The 18,267-nt window shown below is 44.1% G+C and overlaps 1 protein-coding gene across 2 annotated transcripts in view; it reads right to left on the bottom strand.

Moving 5' to 3' along the window:
* SMAD2 (SMAD family member 2) overlaps positions 1-9,702 on the bottom strand; it is a 48,973-nt gene extending 39,271 nt beyond the window's left edge. For both annotated transcript variants that reach the window (XM_021535533.3, XM_021535532.3), the window contains exon 1: positions 9,572-9,702. The gene's annotated coding sequence lies outside the window, so the exon portion shown is untranslated. The remainder of the gene's footprint in view (positions 1-9,571) is intronic.
* Positions 9,703-18,267: the final 8,565 nt, after the last annotated feature.

Consider the following 18,267-nt stretch of genomic DNA (forward strand, 5'->3'; position numbering starts at 1 on the left):
CTTTTCTCATTTTGTCATGCTTTAAATAACTACCAATTTTTTTTTTCCATGGGGGGGACACCAATTTCAAATTTCCCCCAAGTCTAACAATAAGCCTATTCCCCTCTAAAATTCAATGGCCTACAGATAATAAATCCTCTCAAATGGCAGCCCTTAAAATCAGGTCTTTCAAAATTCACTAAAGGAACAGTTAAAATCTTAGTTTGCAGGCATCAGGGCAGTAGAACTGTCTGTTTTCATTTTTAAAAACCCTTCATTCAGTATAACTACCTGATCAGGATATTAATATGAAATGAAATATTAAAAAGGGATGCTGAAACTAGAGCTATGTTTAGCATTCACTGCAATATGCACATCAAATCATTTAAGAGAGAAATGATAGCCACTTAGAAAAAAAGCATCTTGCTTTTGCAGCTTCCATTAGGCTGGTTTTAGGCATTAAAATAAAATACCTGAAATCAACAGGCAGACAGCTGTTAGAAATCTCTCAAGGACATTAATGGTCCTGTGGATGGAAGCATAGCTTTGAAGTCAAAAATTATTCTATTTCCAGGCAACAAATGGGTATTTGAACTCCAGAAAGTTCCCATATTCCCAAGCCATGTAAGTTAGTTCAGTCAGCTGAAAATACCTTGTTTTAGCTAAAAGCTAACACTACCTTCAGGTTATCTGATTGGAGCTTTGAAGGCAGGTTATGTGCTTCTCCAACCTGTACAGGCACACTCCCCACATCTATCCAAAATACGCCAACTTCATCTTACTGAAGTCTCCCGCCTGCACAACAGCATGATCCAAGGCACTTCAGGCTACAGCATTCATTCTAATTTATGCCTTGTCACATTTTTGCAGTTCAGTGAGGGCCCAGTCAACAAACACTGGATTATATTCTACAGGTAATTTAAATCATAACTTAGCAACTTCCACAAAACAGAACATTCAGTAGGCACGACATTTCAGTTTCAAATAAATTACACCTCCATAAACCAGCTTCTCAGAGCACCCAAAGATACGACTGAAGCAAGCGATGTAGTTTTCTGGGGTCAAGGAGGTTCTAATTAACAGGGACCGATATCAACACTGATAATTTTATGCAAGCCATTGAAAATACTCCATACTAAATCACAGAATTACAGAGTGTTTTGGGAAGGGACTGTTAAACATCATCTTGTTGCACCTTCTGCCATGGGCAGGGACACCTTCCACTATCCCAGGCTGCTCAGAGCTCCATCCAACCTGGCCTGCAACACTGCCAGGGATGGGGCAGCCACAGCGTCTCTGGGCAACCTGTGCCAGGACCTAACCACCTTCAGAGGAAAGCATTTCTTATACACAATCCAGATCAACCCTCTCTAAGTTTTAAACTGTTGCACATTTTTTGTCTGTAGAGACACTGGTAAAAAGATAAAACATTCATTTTCACACAAGATTATAAAGAAATTTCCTTCTTCCAGCAACATTAAATTATTGCTGAATTGTCCTCAATAACTCCAACTGCAGGTTTTGCTGAGCATTGCATTGGAGGTCTGGCTACAGCAAAAAGAAAAATAAAACTGAACAGACAACATTTTTTAATGAAACACTGACCTGAACACTAAAGGTACAGTACCATAAAGAGTCAAGCCAACACAGCAGCTTCTTGCCACAGGAAGCCCAGTTCTCCTTCTTTTCCTTCCTGTAGCACCACCACCTCAGCACCAGTACTAATGCTCTTCCACAAAAATTCAGCTAGGTAAAAGTAAAAGCCCATCAATTTTCTGGGGTTTTTGCCAATACAGTTCTCTTTCAAGCTAAAAAGCTGCTCGCACATGGTACTGATGTACTACAAGTGATGTCAGATTAATTACAGCAGTGTGGAAAGAGAACTCTAGCCCCAGACTTTAACTGCAGCACTAACACTGACTGCATAGCTGGAAATGTGCTTTAATTTAAATCATTTATTTTGGTGACAAAGACAAATTAAGGAGCCTGACATGCTCTGAACCATTTGAGGGCCTGCAGTGAGACATATTAGACCCCTAATGAGTACACCACGCAGCTCCAGAGATTAAACAGGCAGGCTTGCATGGCCTCCACTGGTTGAAGAAACACACTCGGTTTCTAAAGCAGGGAGCAGCAGACACTGGGAGCTTTATAAAAATACTTCAGCCTTTGAACAAGGCCAGCATTGGGTGCTTCAGAGGCGCACACAAGAAATTCAGAAAGACTGAACTAGAGGAAACAACCTCTTTGCCTTTTGTTTCAAAGAGCAGCAATTGATGGTATAACATCTGAACATTAAATTCAGTGCTGACAGATGTAGGCAATCAAGTACCACTATCATTGCTGATCCACACACCAATTCTTATCCTTATCTGAATATTTCTGTTCTTTAGCTTCAAATTTGACACCTTTCAGTGCCACAAAATACTCCTTTGACTGTCAGCCTTATAAAACACAGACTTCAGAAAGGTCTCATTTACCACCAAGGTGGGAAATAGCCTCTTTCAGAGCCTGTTCTTCCAGGCTCTCCAAGCATTCTCAATGCCTTTATCCAATTCTTCAGTTTTTAATACTCGCTGTGATTAGGTGCTTAATTTTGTAGTATTCTCTCCCCTAATTACGAAATACAATTTTCTGTATTCTCTCATGGTTTGTTTTTTCTTTAATAAAGATTTGCCTTTCTGCTTCAAATGCACACTGAGTAACTTAAAGTCTTGGAGCATGAAAGAATTAGAAATTCCATACATTTCTCTATATTTAAACTCTCATATTATTTTGACATAGTCAGAGAAAACAAATTTTAAAAAAATCTCTTTTCACATCTGCAAATGACTGTAGATTCAGACCAAACTAATCAGAAATTTCGAGACACTATACTTAATTTTATACAGCTGCCTTACAGATGTGTGCTCATCCAGATTCTGCAGAAGATGTCAGAAAGCACAAATTCATGTTACCTCCACAAAAGTAAGCTGTAAAAAACCCCAAACCACCAAGAGCTCTTTCTAACAATGATTTTTGCAGCTTAGCAGCTATTTAACAAAAACACAACACACATTGCAGCTCCAGTTTAGGAGTCTGGGAAGCTTAAACTAAATTTTTCCTTCTAGCTATTGTTTTGTCATGTCAGTGATTTGCCAGGAGTTATCAATAAGAATTTCAGGAGGTTATTCCAGTAGTGACCCTGTATCTTTCAAAGGGTGAGCAGAGAGAATGTGACACAAGTAGGACAGGACTTCATTCAGCTTAATATTAATACTTCAGCCAGTTGTGATGAGTACTCACATGAGAGTATTTCAGTCAGCTTAATTTATGAAAAAAAGGCACTCTGCTCCAAGCCTAGAGAAGGTAGTGCACATTGGAAGGCATCAGTGGGCTGAATTATGAGCAATTTGGATAAATGAAGATTTTATAATGAAAAAGCAGCCATGTGCATCCAGCCTAGTGCTCCAATAGCTCCAAAGGTAGCAAAAGGACATGCTACTCAAGGAAAGCATGAGAACTTGGCTGTATTCTGCAGTCCAATCTCCTCATAATCCTTCAGCATTTTAAACTGTTATGAAATTAAAGGCTACATTGCTGCTTACTCCCATCAGAAGCAATTTATGGACTTGCTGTCCACAAATCCACCAAAGCATCTTTTGAATATGCCTTCACAACCTCTTGTGGCACACTGAACTAGCATTTAACTGTCCAGTGTCAAAAGAACTACTTTTACTAATTTAATTTATTCTCTTCCTAGTTTCAGAAAGTCACTCTTGTTCTATCACTGAAAATTTTGCTGGAGAACTACCTGCATTCACCTGGTCTGCAAGCTTCAAAACTCCGTACACTTGAATCGCGTCTCTCCCTCAAATAAGAGGGTTCTCAGGCTCTCATCACAAAAACTATCTGAACACAGCTCACGCAGTTTGGGATGTTCCCCTGGGCAGAGGCCAAGCCTGAAAGCTTTACTTCTTCCATTAAATTAATTACAAGTACTTGAAGACACTGTATAAGGACTAATCTAAGGACCACAAACAAAAAATGTATCAGCCTAAGGTTATCTTAGCACTGATCCGTTTGGACAGATTATCCTACAGCTCCCAACATCATAATTTAAAGTAAAAAGACAGAAATTTACACCTCATGAGGGACTGGTGATAGAAGGCAGGTGCACATGTCTGCTGCAGAACATCTGCTCAAATAACATAAGGATCCCTAGACCTGCATTGGGTTCCAACTGTACCCACCCAGATGGTATCAGAAACACCTTGTTTACACCAATGGGTTTAGGAGTTACTGTTAAAGCTCATTTTTGAGCAAATCCCATTTCAATTCATCAATTATAACTTTTACCTTCAAATGAATACAGTAGTAGAAGAAGCTTTGATCTCTTAAAGAATGGTAATTGCATACACTGCCACTGCTGACACTCCCCTCTTGCTAAAAATATTCCTCTAGATTTTTGCCTGGTACACAATCTTCATCCACTAAAAAAAAAAAAAGTTCTTCTCCCAAGTGCACACAGAACACAATCTTTACCAATTCTGCAAGAAACACTTCCACATTGCTAAAATGGCCTCAGATTACCTATATGCTGAGTATGTAACATGCCCTCTTACCTGAAGTGTTTTTTTGTGATTCCCTTGTAGTTTACAGCCAACCTCAAAAAAACAGAGTACTCACAGCCTGTGTTTTTAAAAGGAGCTCAGATGTACTTCACCATCACTTAGCTTTTCACCATAATTCCTTTGCTCTCTTCTGCTGAGGCCCAATGGCATGGCCCAAATCTGGCCCTTTTTTTCCTTCCTGTGTATTACTTCCAATATCCACTACAACACATCAAGATTCAGGGACTCTGTGAGTAACTGTAGGGAGATTTTCAAGATCCCTTTCCAAGCTCAGCTGCAGTTGAACCAGCAGTACCAAGTCAGCAGTGTGTCCCACAGCAGCAAACTTCCATCCCAAGTCCATCTCTGGACTGTGCCTCCACACTGCAGCTATGGATACTCGAGGGAGTACTCACTGTTACCCTGAAAGGTACAAAAATTCCCTTATGCTGGAACACAGAGAGCATGTGCTGTTACTCCCAACAGATTAAGACTGGAAGAGCTACAAATTGCCTAATTTTGGTGGTATTTGTTTCATCTCTGCCCCCGCAGCATATCTCTGCTCCCTGATGCACACATGTTTCTATAGTTGGTCAAACAGTGTCATAGTTGGCAACTTCTAAAGTCAAAGTTTGAGTCATGTCTACTATTATTCCATTCTACTGTGGTTCTCTGGAACAAGTATTAAATATTAAGCCCATGATCCCAGCAATAACTAAGCATAAAAGATGAAGAAAACCTTAAGGGCAGCATGCTAGCAGACTAAAATCTTCAAGGGAAATTTTCCTTTCCTGAGTGTCTGGAACACACTATAAACACACTGGTGCTACCAAAAATATCAAGTGATTTCTGGCTAATTTATTCTAAAGCCTTATGCAACATATTTCATATCAGTCTGCTTATTCATCTTAAATGTGAAATAAAGAAACCTGATCTCTCCTGGTTTTACTAGAAGTATTCTGGCTTAGAAGAATTTCATTTGTGAGAGCTCTTTTGGAATAAAGAGGACAGAAGTTAAGCCCCTGAGGAAAGAAGATCGAGGAAAATAATTTGTGGTATTTGAGAGAAAGTCTACAGGTTCATTTCCTCCCTATTTTAGTCCCATTTTTGGGATTTTTTAAAAGGCACTGTTTTTTTCATTAATCCTGGAATCTGGAAAAGATTCTTTATTGATTTTTCCAAGCACACAACATGCACCTGAATTCAGTATGAACTTCAAACTAAAATCAAAGTCAGTCTTTTACATTTCAGGCAGAATACACTCTATCTTAAATCACTCAGTGAAAAGGACAAGGGAAATCTATTTTTCTTCAATTACTAAGGGCTACCTCAAACTGTAGCCAATGCAGTAATTAAAAGGCGTATTGCTATTAAAAAATTAGCACTCCATCTAACACATGCACTTATGGCATACTTAAATTGCCTGCAACAGGAGACATGAGAAGAAAGAGTTGCTAATTTTATTGACCTTTGATTAAACTACTGGAGGGCCCAAAGTATTTTAGTACCTCTCCTAAAATTGCAGAAGAGGAAAACTACCACAACTATCGTTGGCCAATCCACCTGTCTCTACGAAGAGTGTAAAGTTCTTCCACTTATTTAGTATTATGAACAACATCAGAGTACTGCTTCTTAAAACTCAAAGGACATTAACAGCCCCAGAAAAGCAGTGACTAAGCACTCCAAAACACAGCAGTTTAAGCCCTTCTCACCTCATTAATTTTAACTAAAACCTTCCATGTACAACAGGCAAGTGTCAGCTTCATTATTTTAGAAAATAAATACTCCTGGGCTAAATTTGACAGGAATATTCACAGAGCTGCTATCAGTTACCTAGGTACCTGTTTCAGTTTATAGCTTAGCAGCTCCTCCACTTTGTTAAAGCCCAAAGAATTGCATTTAACAATTAGTTAGTGCGAGTTCACTTTCAACAGAGGCCTAGTGTTCCTCAGACAAGCCAGCCCCCCAGCCCCTTGATAAGCAGGGTTCCATTACGTTATGTATCTGATGTTAATCTCCTGTTGCTCCAGGGTTTTAAACCAAGCTCGAGCCCCTGACCAAACTGATGGGAGGCTCAGGAGCTCTGCTTTGGTCTTCCTTTACACTGTGGCTGTCAAACACATAATCAGAGTAAAATGTGATCTGGAATGAAGGCTTACAGTTTGCAACGGAGTTTCTGTCACTGGAAATGGAGAGGAATGTTTAGGAAGGTTTTCTGCAGTAGCCAATTTCTTCTAGCCCAGAGAGTATTGAGCACAGGCTGCCTGTACTCTCCATTCTATTACAAAAACCTAATCCCATCGCATGACCTGCAGCAATTCATTTTAACAAATCAACAATTACAAATATTTTGGCAAAGTAAGCTTAGGTATTGTTTGCCTCTCGGCACAGTTCACAACCAGTTTATGGCTTTATGATAAAAGTCATTAAATCCAATCTGAAAAGCAGAATTTACAGCTCACTTAGCAAGTCAGGCCCATAAATGGATGCTTTCAATTACAGGACATTTACATGCACAACCATTAAGGCAGCACTGAATACATTTGAAAACTGTGGAATACTTTTTATAATAATTAAAACTTTGCGTACTGTTCTTTATACAAACAAAACTTAGGAATTTGCTTCAGCCTCAAGAGAGCTCAGATTCATTGTCACCCAGAACATACCACAAAGCCTGTTCTCCCAGTACTTTTGTGGGAAAGGGATTAGAGAGATGGAAACAAGGTTTGTTTTTTAAAGTTGCCCTCAGTAGCAGGCAGGGTTTTTTGAGCTCAAATAAACTCAATTGTATCAACTGGTGCTCAAGACTTCTGAAAGATCAAGTGGAACAGGAAGAGGGAGGAGGACCCAGGGAGAACCTTTCATTTGGAGATTCACTGTGTAATTCCAGGGTATTTGATTTTGGTGAATCTAGCTGCTGGGTGGAAGGAAACAAGAGAACAGCACAGAGACCAATTCTTTAACCTCATTTTTTCAATTGTCTGAGTTGTTTTCTTTCTTTCACTGTTAAACAGAACCTCAGGATAGCTGATGAATTCTTCTCCAAGGCTCTATCATGCATATCCAGCCTCTTCAGTAAAGAAAACTGGATCTTCAAACATACTCCTTTTGTTGACTGTGTATCTGACCCATACAACTGCAGAACAACAATCAGCTGCCAGGTTACTCTTTTCAACACCCCAATATGCTGTTCAACAGATGCTCAGACTCATCTTAAAGTGGAAACCACCTTAAACAAGACCCTCCCCTTCCACTTCTTAAAAGCATTTGTAACTAATGTTATCTTTCATCATGACAGTGCTAAGCAAAGGGGGGAAGGGACTTCACAAACACCTCCTTTACTCACACTCTCATCCCCCCCGAATTCGCCAGAGCTTGTAAACGTTAGAAGTTTGAAAGCTGTGCCTCAGAACGAGCACACAAACAACCCACTCACGCACCAACACCTCGACAAAGCATGAGAAAATCTAAACAAGCAACCTCGCTCTGCTGGCCTCTCACCTCAAGCAGAGGGTGTTTCTTTTCCAGCCTGGAGAACAGAGCAACAGCTAATCAGTGCCTCGCTGCAGAGGCCAGGCCCCACAGAAGTAATGTCATGAATCAGTTTGAAAGTACAGCTCTCCAGGCTAAGACACAACACTTGAGAAAAGACAAACCTGCTGCTACCTGCGGTCTCCTAACAAGCTGCTATTATAAACCTCTCGCTGCTGATGGAATCTAACCCGTTTATACCCCTGGACTGTGAGAGCATGAGCTCCACACATAATACACAAAGGTTTTTGGAGACACTCATTTTGGCAAACCCTGTAAATAAACTCTTTCCTAATGCTATCCCGCTCGCAAGCATTTGCAAAGAGCATAATACACGTGTTGGGTTTCTCTCAGTCAGAAACTGTGACGGACAACCAGAGAGACACAAGACCAGCCTGCAGCCTGAATCCCAGCTGCTCAACAGCTCTCCACAATCATCACAAGAGCTCTTCATTCATTCACACGCTTTTTTCCGTTCTTTTATTTCCCCAGAGTGAACACTAGAAGACCATGCTGTATTGCACTTCTCTTCCCCTCCACTCTGCACAAAACGAAAAAAAAGAAAAAACCCCTACAAACAGGAACTCCACAACTCTGCAGCAACAACACCAACCACTTGCCCTTATCACGACACAGCTTCCTCAGTGCACTTATCGAGAGATGAGACATTACCAGGTTGTGTGTGTTTACAAACAACACCCAGGGATGGAGTTGCCACAGCTCCTCTGGGAACCTGTGTCAGCACCTCGCTGCCCTCCCAGGAATTTCTCCCCAGAACCCCACCTGCCTCTGCCCTCTGACAACACACAGCTTTAAAGGCAGGAATAAAACCAGTGATCTCAAGTCCTGTCTCACGTGGGCTGCTGTGTGTCTCTTACACCCGCGGCTCTGCAGACGAGGAGAGGGGACAGACAAAAGGGTGAGGTGAAGCCTCGCAGTCCCAAACACAAACTCCTAGCTCCAAAACACAACTCCTCGCCCCACACCGCTCCCAACTTTCTTCTCCAAAACTCCAGGGAGTGCCGCACACCTAACCCTGCCTGCATGTCCAGGAGGCACACAGGGGTGTCCTGTGCAGCGCTACGAGCTGGACGCGATGATCCTCGCGGGATGCCTTCCAGCTCGGCATATTCGGCGGACCCCTGCAAGGAAAACACACCGGGCACGACGGGAGGCAGCGGGGGAGAGAAGGAGCACAACTTCTTTATTCCTCCCTCCCCTCACCCACACACACACACACAGACACACACACACAGCGCGGCCCTCCCAGCACAGCTCGGGGGCAATGCCGGCGGGAGCAGGATAACCTAGCCCGGGTCCCACCACAACAAAAAGGGCGAGGGCGTAGGGAGGCGCCCCCGGCCCCGCCGGGACCAGGCCCGGACGGTTCCTCACGGCCCGCGCAGCGCCAGCGGGGCGACCCTGCCCAGGGGGCAAGGACCCCGGGCCCGGCATCCACCAGCACGCACCGGGAGCCACCAGGATCCGCCGAGAGCCACCGCTCCTTGCCCTCCTTCTTCCTCCTCTCCCCTTCCTTATCCTCCTCCGTCTCCCCGAGTGCGGTGCGGCCGCCGCCTCTTCCCTCAGCGTTACCTCCTCTGAGGGCCCGCCCCCCGCAACGCCCCGCCCCCGCCGCTGGGCGGGGAGGCCGCCCATTGGCCGCATTTACCTTCTCTCTAAGCAGCCGCACTGTGATTGGTCCAGAGATCTAACTGGCAGTCAGGATCGCCAATGGAGTGCCCGCAACGTTAAAAAAAAAATAAGACAAGGGAAGGGGAGTGGGAGAAACAGGCGTGAGGCGGAGGGAGGCGGGCCGTGGCCGCAGCGCTGATTGGTTGGGTCGGCTGTCAGTCACGGCGCGCGCGCCCGCCGCGGGAGGCTGAGCGGAGGTTTGGCTGAGCCGCAGCAGCGCAGCCGCAGTGCGGTTCTGCCCCCGCTCCGTATCCTTCCGCGGCGGGCGCGACGGGAGCTGAGAAAGAGTGCGTGGATTCCCGGCGGGAATTGCCGCTGAGCTCCAGCTGGGCTCTGCAGCGGTGGGCAGTGACCCCTGGGCTGTCCCAGCCAGGGTGTGACACAGCCCCAGGCAGTGCCCGTCCCTGTGCTGGCACTGCTGAGACACCTCCAGTGCTGGGGACAGCTCTGGCCCCTCAGGACAAGAGAGACACTGAGGGGCTGCAGCGTGTCCAGGGCAGGGAACGGAGCTGGGAAGGGGCTGAGCCCCAGGAGGGGCTGAGGGAGCTGGGAAGGGGCTGAGCCTGGAGAAAAGGAGGCTCAGGGGGACCTTGTGGCTCTGCACAGCTCCTGACAGGAGGGGACAGCCGGGGGGACAGCTCTGCTCCAGGAACAGGGACAGGAGGAGAGGGAATGGCTCAGGTGAAGTTGAGGTTGGATATTGGGAAAATTCCTTCATGGAAAGGGCTGTGCTGCCCTGGCATACCTGCCCAAGGCAATGATGGAGTCCCCATCCCTGCAGGGATTTAAAAGCCATTGGATGTGGCACTTGGGGACAGGGATCAGCAGTGGCCATGGCAGTGCTGGTGTCACAGCTGGACTCAGGTCTTGGTGGGCTTCTCCAGCCTAAACGATTTTGTGGTTCTAAATAGATTCCGACTGCCCACAGCTCCATTGCCCACAGCCCCGCAATGGCACAAGAGCTCCAGGGTGGCTCTCCCCAGGTGTGACACGGACACAAGGCAGCCCCAAAGCCTGCCCAGCCTCCCTCTGCTGCCTGCACCCCAGGCTCACAAACTCTTAACCCCCCCCATATGTTAGGGGTTTTTTTTTAGCTACTGCCTTCAATAGTCTTTGCAATGCTTGGACCACTTGTGTTGAGGTAATGGTGAAAAGTAACCAAATTCCTGTGCCCCAGCAGGGGCCCAGGGTCACCATAAGGAAATCAGAGCCTGTTACCTGGCAGTGCATGTTTGGGGACCTGTCTGTGAAACCCATGGGGCTCTGTTGTGCCTTGCAGTGATGGCCAGCAGATTCCCTGGAGCTGTTCATCCTGGGAAAGACAAGTTTGTGGAGACCTCACAGAACCTTCCAGTATCCTAAAGGGCCCACCAGGAAGACAGAGAAGAACTCTCTGTCAGGAACTGCAATGACAGGACAAGGGGGAATGGGTAGAAATTAAAAGAGGGGATCTTTAGGCTAGATCTTAGAAAGAAATTCTTTGCTATGAGGGTGGAGGGACACTGGGACATGTTGTCCAAGGAGGTAATGGATTCTCCAACCCTGGAAGTGCTCAAAGCCAGGTTGGACGGGGCTTGGGGCAACCTGTCTAGTGGAAGGTGTTCCTACACATGGCAGTGGGGGTCAGGACTAGAAGAACACTAAGGTTACTTCCAACCCCTTAACATTGTATGATTTTATGAGTGGGAAGCCACAAGGTGGGATTTTAATGGGTTTTTTTGGGGATGAGAAGGTCTGTTCCAGATTTGCTATAAGTCTGTTGGAGGTACTCTGTTTTTTTTGCTTTTGTCTTTTTGATACTTTAGTATATATCATCTATCTTCACTTCAAGCCACTTCCTTTACACCTGAGGTCACATCTCCCTAACTTTGTCTCTCCAGAGTCATGCTCATCTTCTAGACTGAAAAGGTTTCTGCACTCAGTGGTGTAGGTGTTATGATTCTGTGTCTAGGGCACAGGTCCCATCTCCACAAGGCTGGTATTCCCAGGAGCAAGGTGAATCACCTCAGAATATTTAGCCCTTCTACAGAATGTGGATTCACAGAAATCCCCCTCTTGCCTCTTCTGTGCCTGGATTCTCCCAGCTTGAAGCAAACGTGGCTTATTTTTTTGGTAGCATTTTCAGCCAGCCCCAAACGTTTGAGATTCAAGCTGGTCATGAAATCAACAGTGAAGTGAAGAAGATCCCCTCTGCAGAAAAAACAGAGCATCTGAGAGCTTGCCATCATGTTTTTGGAAGATAAGGTGTCCCAGTAATGTTGTGCCTGGAAACATATACAGACTATTCAGCTAGCATTGCACTTGCTTTGTGGAGGTTTTACTGCATTCAGAGAGATTTTTTTTTTCTATGAAGAGTAATTTAATTAAGCTCAATTTTCATATGGATTTGCGTCAGACATTCCCTTCACCTCTCCTCTGCAACAGATTCATAGCTCCCTCTCCTCCTATCTCCAAGGTTGATTCCTGATACATCCAAGCCTCCCTACTACACAACTTATTGGTGTTTGCCTTCTTTCTGGAGCAGCACATGCTGTACCTGGTTCAGGGATGTGTGTGCTCTGGCTGGCCAGCTGCCTGCCCCTTATCTACTGCCAAGGAAGCCAAGCAGTGCTGATAAGGGCTGAGCTCTCCCTGCCTTTCTCCCCAGCAGAGCACTTAACAACATGTGTCTTCTCTAATATAGCTGCTGTTTGCCATGAAGCTTGACAGGCTTTGTGTTTCCAGAAGCTCTACTTCTCTTTCAGGTGTGGTTGAAATCAGTCAAAAGGTTGGCCAGCTTATGCTGGGGGATTCTGACATACACACACACACAAAAATCCAACATTTGCATAAACCTTTCTCTAGGAAATAAAATTGCAAGCAGCAGCAGGAAGACAGCCAATGGAAGAAGGCAGCATCACGGCTTTAAATCCCAGAGCCCAGAAGTTGCTTCAGAAGCAGGGTGGCTGTGGAGAAGGCAGGCAGGCAGGATGTGCGTATGCTCTAGAAAGAGCTCCTAGCTGTATGCCTACACCTCCAGGAAGAGCATTGATTTAGATTGGGAATTAGAAAGATTGGGGTTTTTTTGATGAGGGTGATGAAACACTGGCACAGATTGGCCAGAGAGCTGGTGGATGCTGCATCCCTGGGAACACTCAAGGTCAGGTTTGACAGGGGTTTCAGACACCTGATCTCATTGAAGATATCCCTGTCTTTGGCAGGGGAGTTAGACTGGACGACCTTTAAAAGTCTCATCCAAATCCAAACCCAAACTATTTTATAATTCCATGAAATAATACTTGATTTAGTAAAACAAATAGCAAAACTCCATCACTGACACCAAAGCTGGATATTGTTATGTCTTATTAATTAATCACAGAATTCTAGAGTGGTTTCAGTTGGAAGGCTGGAAGACTGGAAGGCTGGAAGTTCATCTCATTCCACTCCCCTGTCGTGGGCTGGGACACCTTCCATTATCCCAGGTTCCTCCAAGCCCTGTCCAGCCTGGCCTTGGACACTCCCAGGGATCCAGGGGTAGTCACAGCTTCTCTGGGCAACCTGTGCCAGGATCTCACCCTGAAGGCAAGAATTTCTTCCTAAAATCTTTCTTAAGTCTTTCCATTTTGTAGTTTAAAACCATTTCCACTTGCCCTTTCACTGTCTTCTGTGTAAAAAGTTGCTCTCTGTCTTTTTATAAGCCCTCAGTGAGGTCTCCCTGGAGCCTTCCCTTCTCCAGGTGAGCATCCCCAGCTCTCCCAGGCTTGGTCCAGAGCAGAGGGGCTTCAGCCCTGGGAGCTTCTCCATAGCATCCTCTGGACTCACTCCAGGTCCACACGTTTCTCAAACCAGGTAGCTCAGCACATTTTGGACAAAAGGCTGTCAGTCCCATTTGGACTTGAGGCTGCAGTGCAAGAACATGAGCATCTCTTTTAGGGTCTCTCTGAATGTGTGTGAGAGTTTCAACATCCTCTCAAACGATCTTCATGTGCAGGGACAACAGCTCCATGGTATCTGTCATCTGTCTGCTAAAAGGAACAAAGGAGGTTGAGCAGCTTGGTCTAGTGGAAGGTGTCCTGCCTGTGGAATAAGATGATCTGCAAGGTCCCTTCAAACCCAAACCATTCTGTGATTGTATGAATTAAACCTAGGACCTGAAAAAACATGATGAAGCAGTAGCTGGCAGTGCTGTGCTATAGTGCATACATGGTGACATCCCAAAGCCTGTGACCAAAGGAACTACAACATCAATATCAGGTAACTTCAAAGACACCTGGGATTTTTGAATGGCCCAACAGTAGCAGAGGTAGAAACAAGTGCAAAGTGCAATGCCATCAAGAAAGGTCTTGGAGGCAGAGTAGATAGTTTTTATGTTGAGGTCATTATTACCAACATGTCAAAATGATGTGTTAAACTGAAAAAAAAAATTGAAGAACTTTGAGCTGAGTTATGATACAGAAAGATCAGTTCAAGGCAGATAAAAATGTATGACTGGGGTAATCCTCACCCTGGTCTGCAGCTTCCTCATGAGGGGATCTGAAGGGTCAGGCACTGACCTTTTCTCCCTGGTGACCACTGACAGCACCCAGGGAAGGGCTGGAGCTGTGCCAGGGAGGTTTGGGTGGGATATCAGGGAAAGGCTCTTCCCCAGAGGGTGCTGGCACTGCCCAGGCTCCCCAGGGAATGAGCACTGCCAGAGCTCCAGGAGCCTTTGGACAGCGCTGCCAGGGATGCACAGGGTGGGATTGTTGGGATGTCTGTGCAGGGCCATGGAATGAGCACTGCCAGAGCTCCAGGAGCCTTTGGACAGCGCTGCCAGGGATGCACAGGGTGGGATTGTTGGGATGTCTGTGCAGGGCCAGGGAATGAGCACTGCCAGAGCTCCAGGAGCCTTTGGACAGCGCTGCCAGGGATGCACAGGGTGGGATTGTTGGGGGTCTGTGCAGGGCCAGAGATTGGACTCATGGTCCTTGTGGTTTCCATCCAAGTCAGGGTATACTGTTTACTTCTGTGTATAAAAACAACGACAAATCCATGGGAAACCACTGTTAAATGTTCCTAGATTTCTTAGCTCATTCTGTTGAAGAACTGTTCTGTACTTCAATGGGTACTTTGTCTCTTGCATCACTGGCTGCAGTGTTGCTTCCTTGCTTTCTCTAAATGCCATCCAAACACATTATTTTCTCTCCAAACTTATGTGGAAGTAACTCTCCCCTTGCACAAATCTGCAAAAGATTGTGAAAGAGGGAATGGTGATGAGTCTGGAAGCTGGGAAAGGGGCAGATCCCCTTTCACTCTGCATTACTGTATGGCCAAACGTGGAAACAGCCTGTCCACGCCACTGCAGGACAGCCTGCCGTGGGGGATGCAGTACAACAAAAAACACACCTCTTGCATGAAAATCCTCCTGGAGGAATGAGATTGTGTCTCACTCTGAGGGTTAAATATGGATTAAACCCCTTTTCCTTGTATCTCATCAAGCTTGCACAGAGCTTCACTCTGTACCAGTTCTGGCTGAGCAAAGAGGGTTAAGGAGAAAACCACACTCTGCTTTCCCCATCACATCATGAGGAGCATGTCAGTTGATTTTCAAGACAAGTAATGTCTGGCGTACCATCAAAACGGGCATTGCATTGAAGTGACTAGAGGAAAGCTTTATCATCATAAATTTAAATAAAGCTATTGCACGAGGGATAAAAATCTCCAAAATAAACAGCAACTTTACTCAGTCATACCAGAATAAATCAAATACTCACAAAACTTCTCAAACTTAAAAAAAAAATGCTGCAACCTAAGGCTGGGAATAACAGCAAAATATATTAAAAAGGCATTGCATATTTCTGTTATTCTTATCTTTTCAATAATGAAATTATTCCTCATTTCAGTAATGAAATTAATAACCTCTGAAACCTTGAAACACAAATCTGTTCACTACCTCTTCTGAAATGCAGAAGTATGTTTCCAATATTACACAAATCACTGTCACTTCAGGCTGGGCTGTTGGAAGATTTCAAAACAAAGCCACAAGAGAAAAAAAAAAAAAGAGGAATCAGTTCCACAGTGAAAAAAATATTGACAAAAAAATAAAACTTGACAGCTCTTGATGTAAGCCTGCTGTGTTTGTCCTATTCTCTTGGCAAAGCAGACTTAAGAAATAACCACTATTCAAAGTAATAGGCTAAAAGCTAAGTTCTGCCTTTGTGACCCATCATTGCACAAACTGGTTGGTGTTTGTGGTATAAAGTACAGTGCTTTCATCAGATGGAGTGGAGTTAGACATAATCCTTAGGAGTGACATCCCCCTTGAGACATTCATAGCACAATGAGAAGACCTATATATCTGTTCTCAATTTACACTGTATGATTTTGATGAGGAAATTATTTTACTCCCTTAACTTAATTCCTAGTGCCTTTGTGCACTTAAACCCAGTTGCCCCGAGTAACCAAAAGCATAATGAATTGACAGAAAACTTGGGCACAATCAGACACTCAAATTTTTAATTCCTTTGCTGCATTGCCTTGATTGATTTTGTGCTGAAATTGACGGGAAACTTTTATGCACTGAAACTGGCTTTTCCTTCCCCAATTCTGTTTTTTATTGCTTAGAAACTTTTCATGTTGCCAGCATTTCTGTTTTTCCTCAGATTATTCCTTTGTCCTTTTTTATTCTTCCAAATACTGCACCATTCATCTGCCTACATCCTTTATTTTGGATTAGTTGATTAGAAACACATTTGTGGTAACCCCAAATAAGCCATTATTGAAGTGAAATAGCCTTGTTTACAAAGAGATTTGCACAAGTTTATCTCTATTGACTTAAATAAACAAGTGTAATTTGTAAGTAGGCCTGGGGGACAATAGCTTTGTTTCTGAATTAATGGTAGGCCTTGGTCCAGGAAGGATTTGAGTGCATGTTTAAATCTATGCAGTGAATAAGCCAGTGGGACCAGTCATAGAAACAAAATTCAGCATAAATGCAAACCTGGTATGATTAATTTTTTTATCATCTTCATTTCTTTTTTCGTTTACTTTTTCCAGGAAGCTGACATTAATTCATTACACTGAAATCTGCAAAATAATCAAGAACAAATAGTTTGTGCCTCTGTAGAAAGGATCATAATAAACCAATTTATGCCATGATCAGTTATTGCAATACAGTCTGTTTCTGTTTTACACTGTGTAAGATGCACTATGCTAATTAAGCATATGTTTGTATAGATTAGTCTCAATGAGATTTACCCCAGTTTTCTGTGCCATCTGTGCAAGATTGGTAGCCGAGTCTGGAGTGATCTCTGTATAGATTGTCTATACTAGTTGAAGAAGTGTTTAGAATACTTTGAGGTAGAAGTTTCCTTTTTGTTATTATTGGTCTAGCAAACCTTTATTTAGGGATTTTGGCCATTCTTCTTATGTTTTTAAAAACTAGTGATTTATTACATTATCAATTTAAAAGTTTTTATTAAAAGTTATCAGCTTAAAGGATTTATTCTGATGGACCAAATAAATCAAGCAAGACTTTAAAGGACCTGACAAATCCTTTCTTTCTTAGATTCATATAGAGATATAAAACATATATTACTGTTAAGCAGGTGAAGATAACACAAAATAAAAATGTTGCCATAAAAAAAAATTAGGCCTTAAAATATAGTGGGACTTTATCACTATGAAGCTGTCATGTTGTTTATTTTAGCTCTTGGCATGCATCATGATGAATAACTGATGCCAAATAAAAATATCTCTCCTTCTCACAGTGTTTGCAGCCAACTGATAGTTTTTCTTTGTAATCCCCAGGGAAGCCTGTGTCAGAGCCTCCATCCCTGGCATTCTGCATTACCAGGGGCTGGCTTCCTTGTCTGGGTGACAGGAGAAGGAGCTGTTGGCTCTGGACAGCCCTGGAGCGATGCTGTGACAGCCGCTGTGTTTACGAGGAGCTGGGGAGAGCACGAGGAGTTATCCCCGGCACTGCTGGGTGGTGTGAGGGTCAGCTGCCTGTGTCCTCCCCCAGCTGAGGATCAAGCTGGTGCTGGGCACGTGTCCTCTCTCAGCACAGCAAACTCCACTCTGCAGAAGTCAGTTCTGCCCTGTTTTACACTTTAGGAAATGCCTCGCTGGCAACACAGACCAGATCTCACCAATATGTGGGCAGTCATTGTCCTCATGCCATCTTCTGCCTGCAAGACACCAAGAGGTTAAAAATTAACATTTTACCAGAGTCCACGAGTTTATGACTAAAATGGATCATTACAACTATTACAGTTTGTTGTTAACTTCAAAGAACAAATAATTTCCCCCGAAGGATCCCTTTTTGGGTCCACAGCCTTTGCAGCTGTGAGCTGCTGCAGGAAAGGCAGCTCAGCTCTGATGACAAACTTGGGTTGAGAAGGATCCCCTATCTGCCTGGTCAGTTGGTGTGGTGAAAATGGGGGTCTTTCTCTTTTATCTTCATGCCATCAAATCTTGTTATACCTTTTTGTTGGTTTTGTTTTGTCACACTGAT

This window comes from Lonchura striata, chromosome Z (assembly GCF_050655825.1).
Source record: "Lonchura striata isolate lonStrDom1 chromosome Z, ASM5065582v1, whole genome shotgun sequence".
Classification (NCBI taxonomy): Eukaryota; Metazoa; Chordata; class Aves; order Passeriformes; family Estrildidae; genus Lonchura; species Lonchura striata.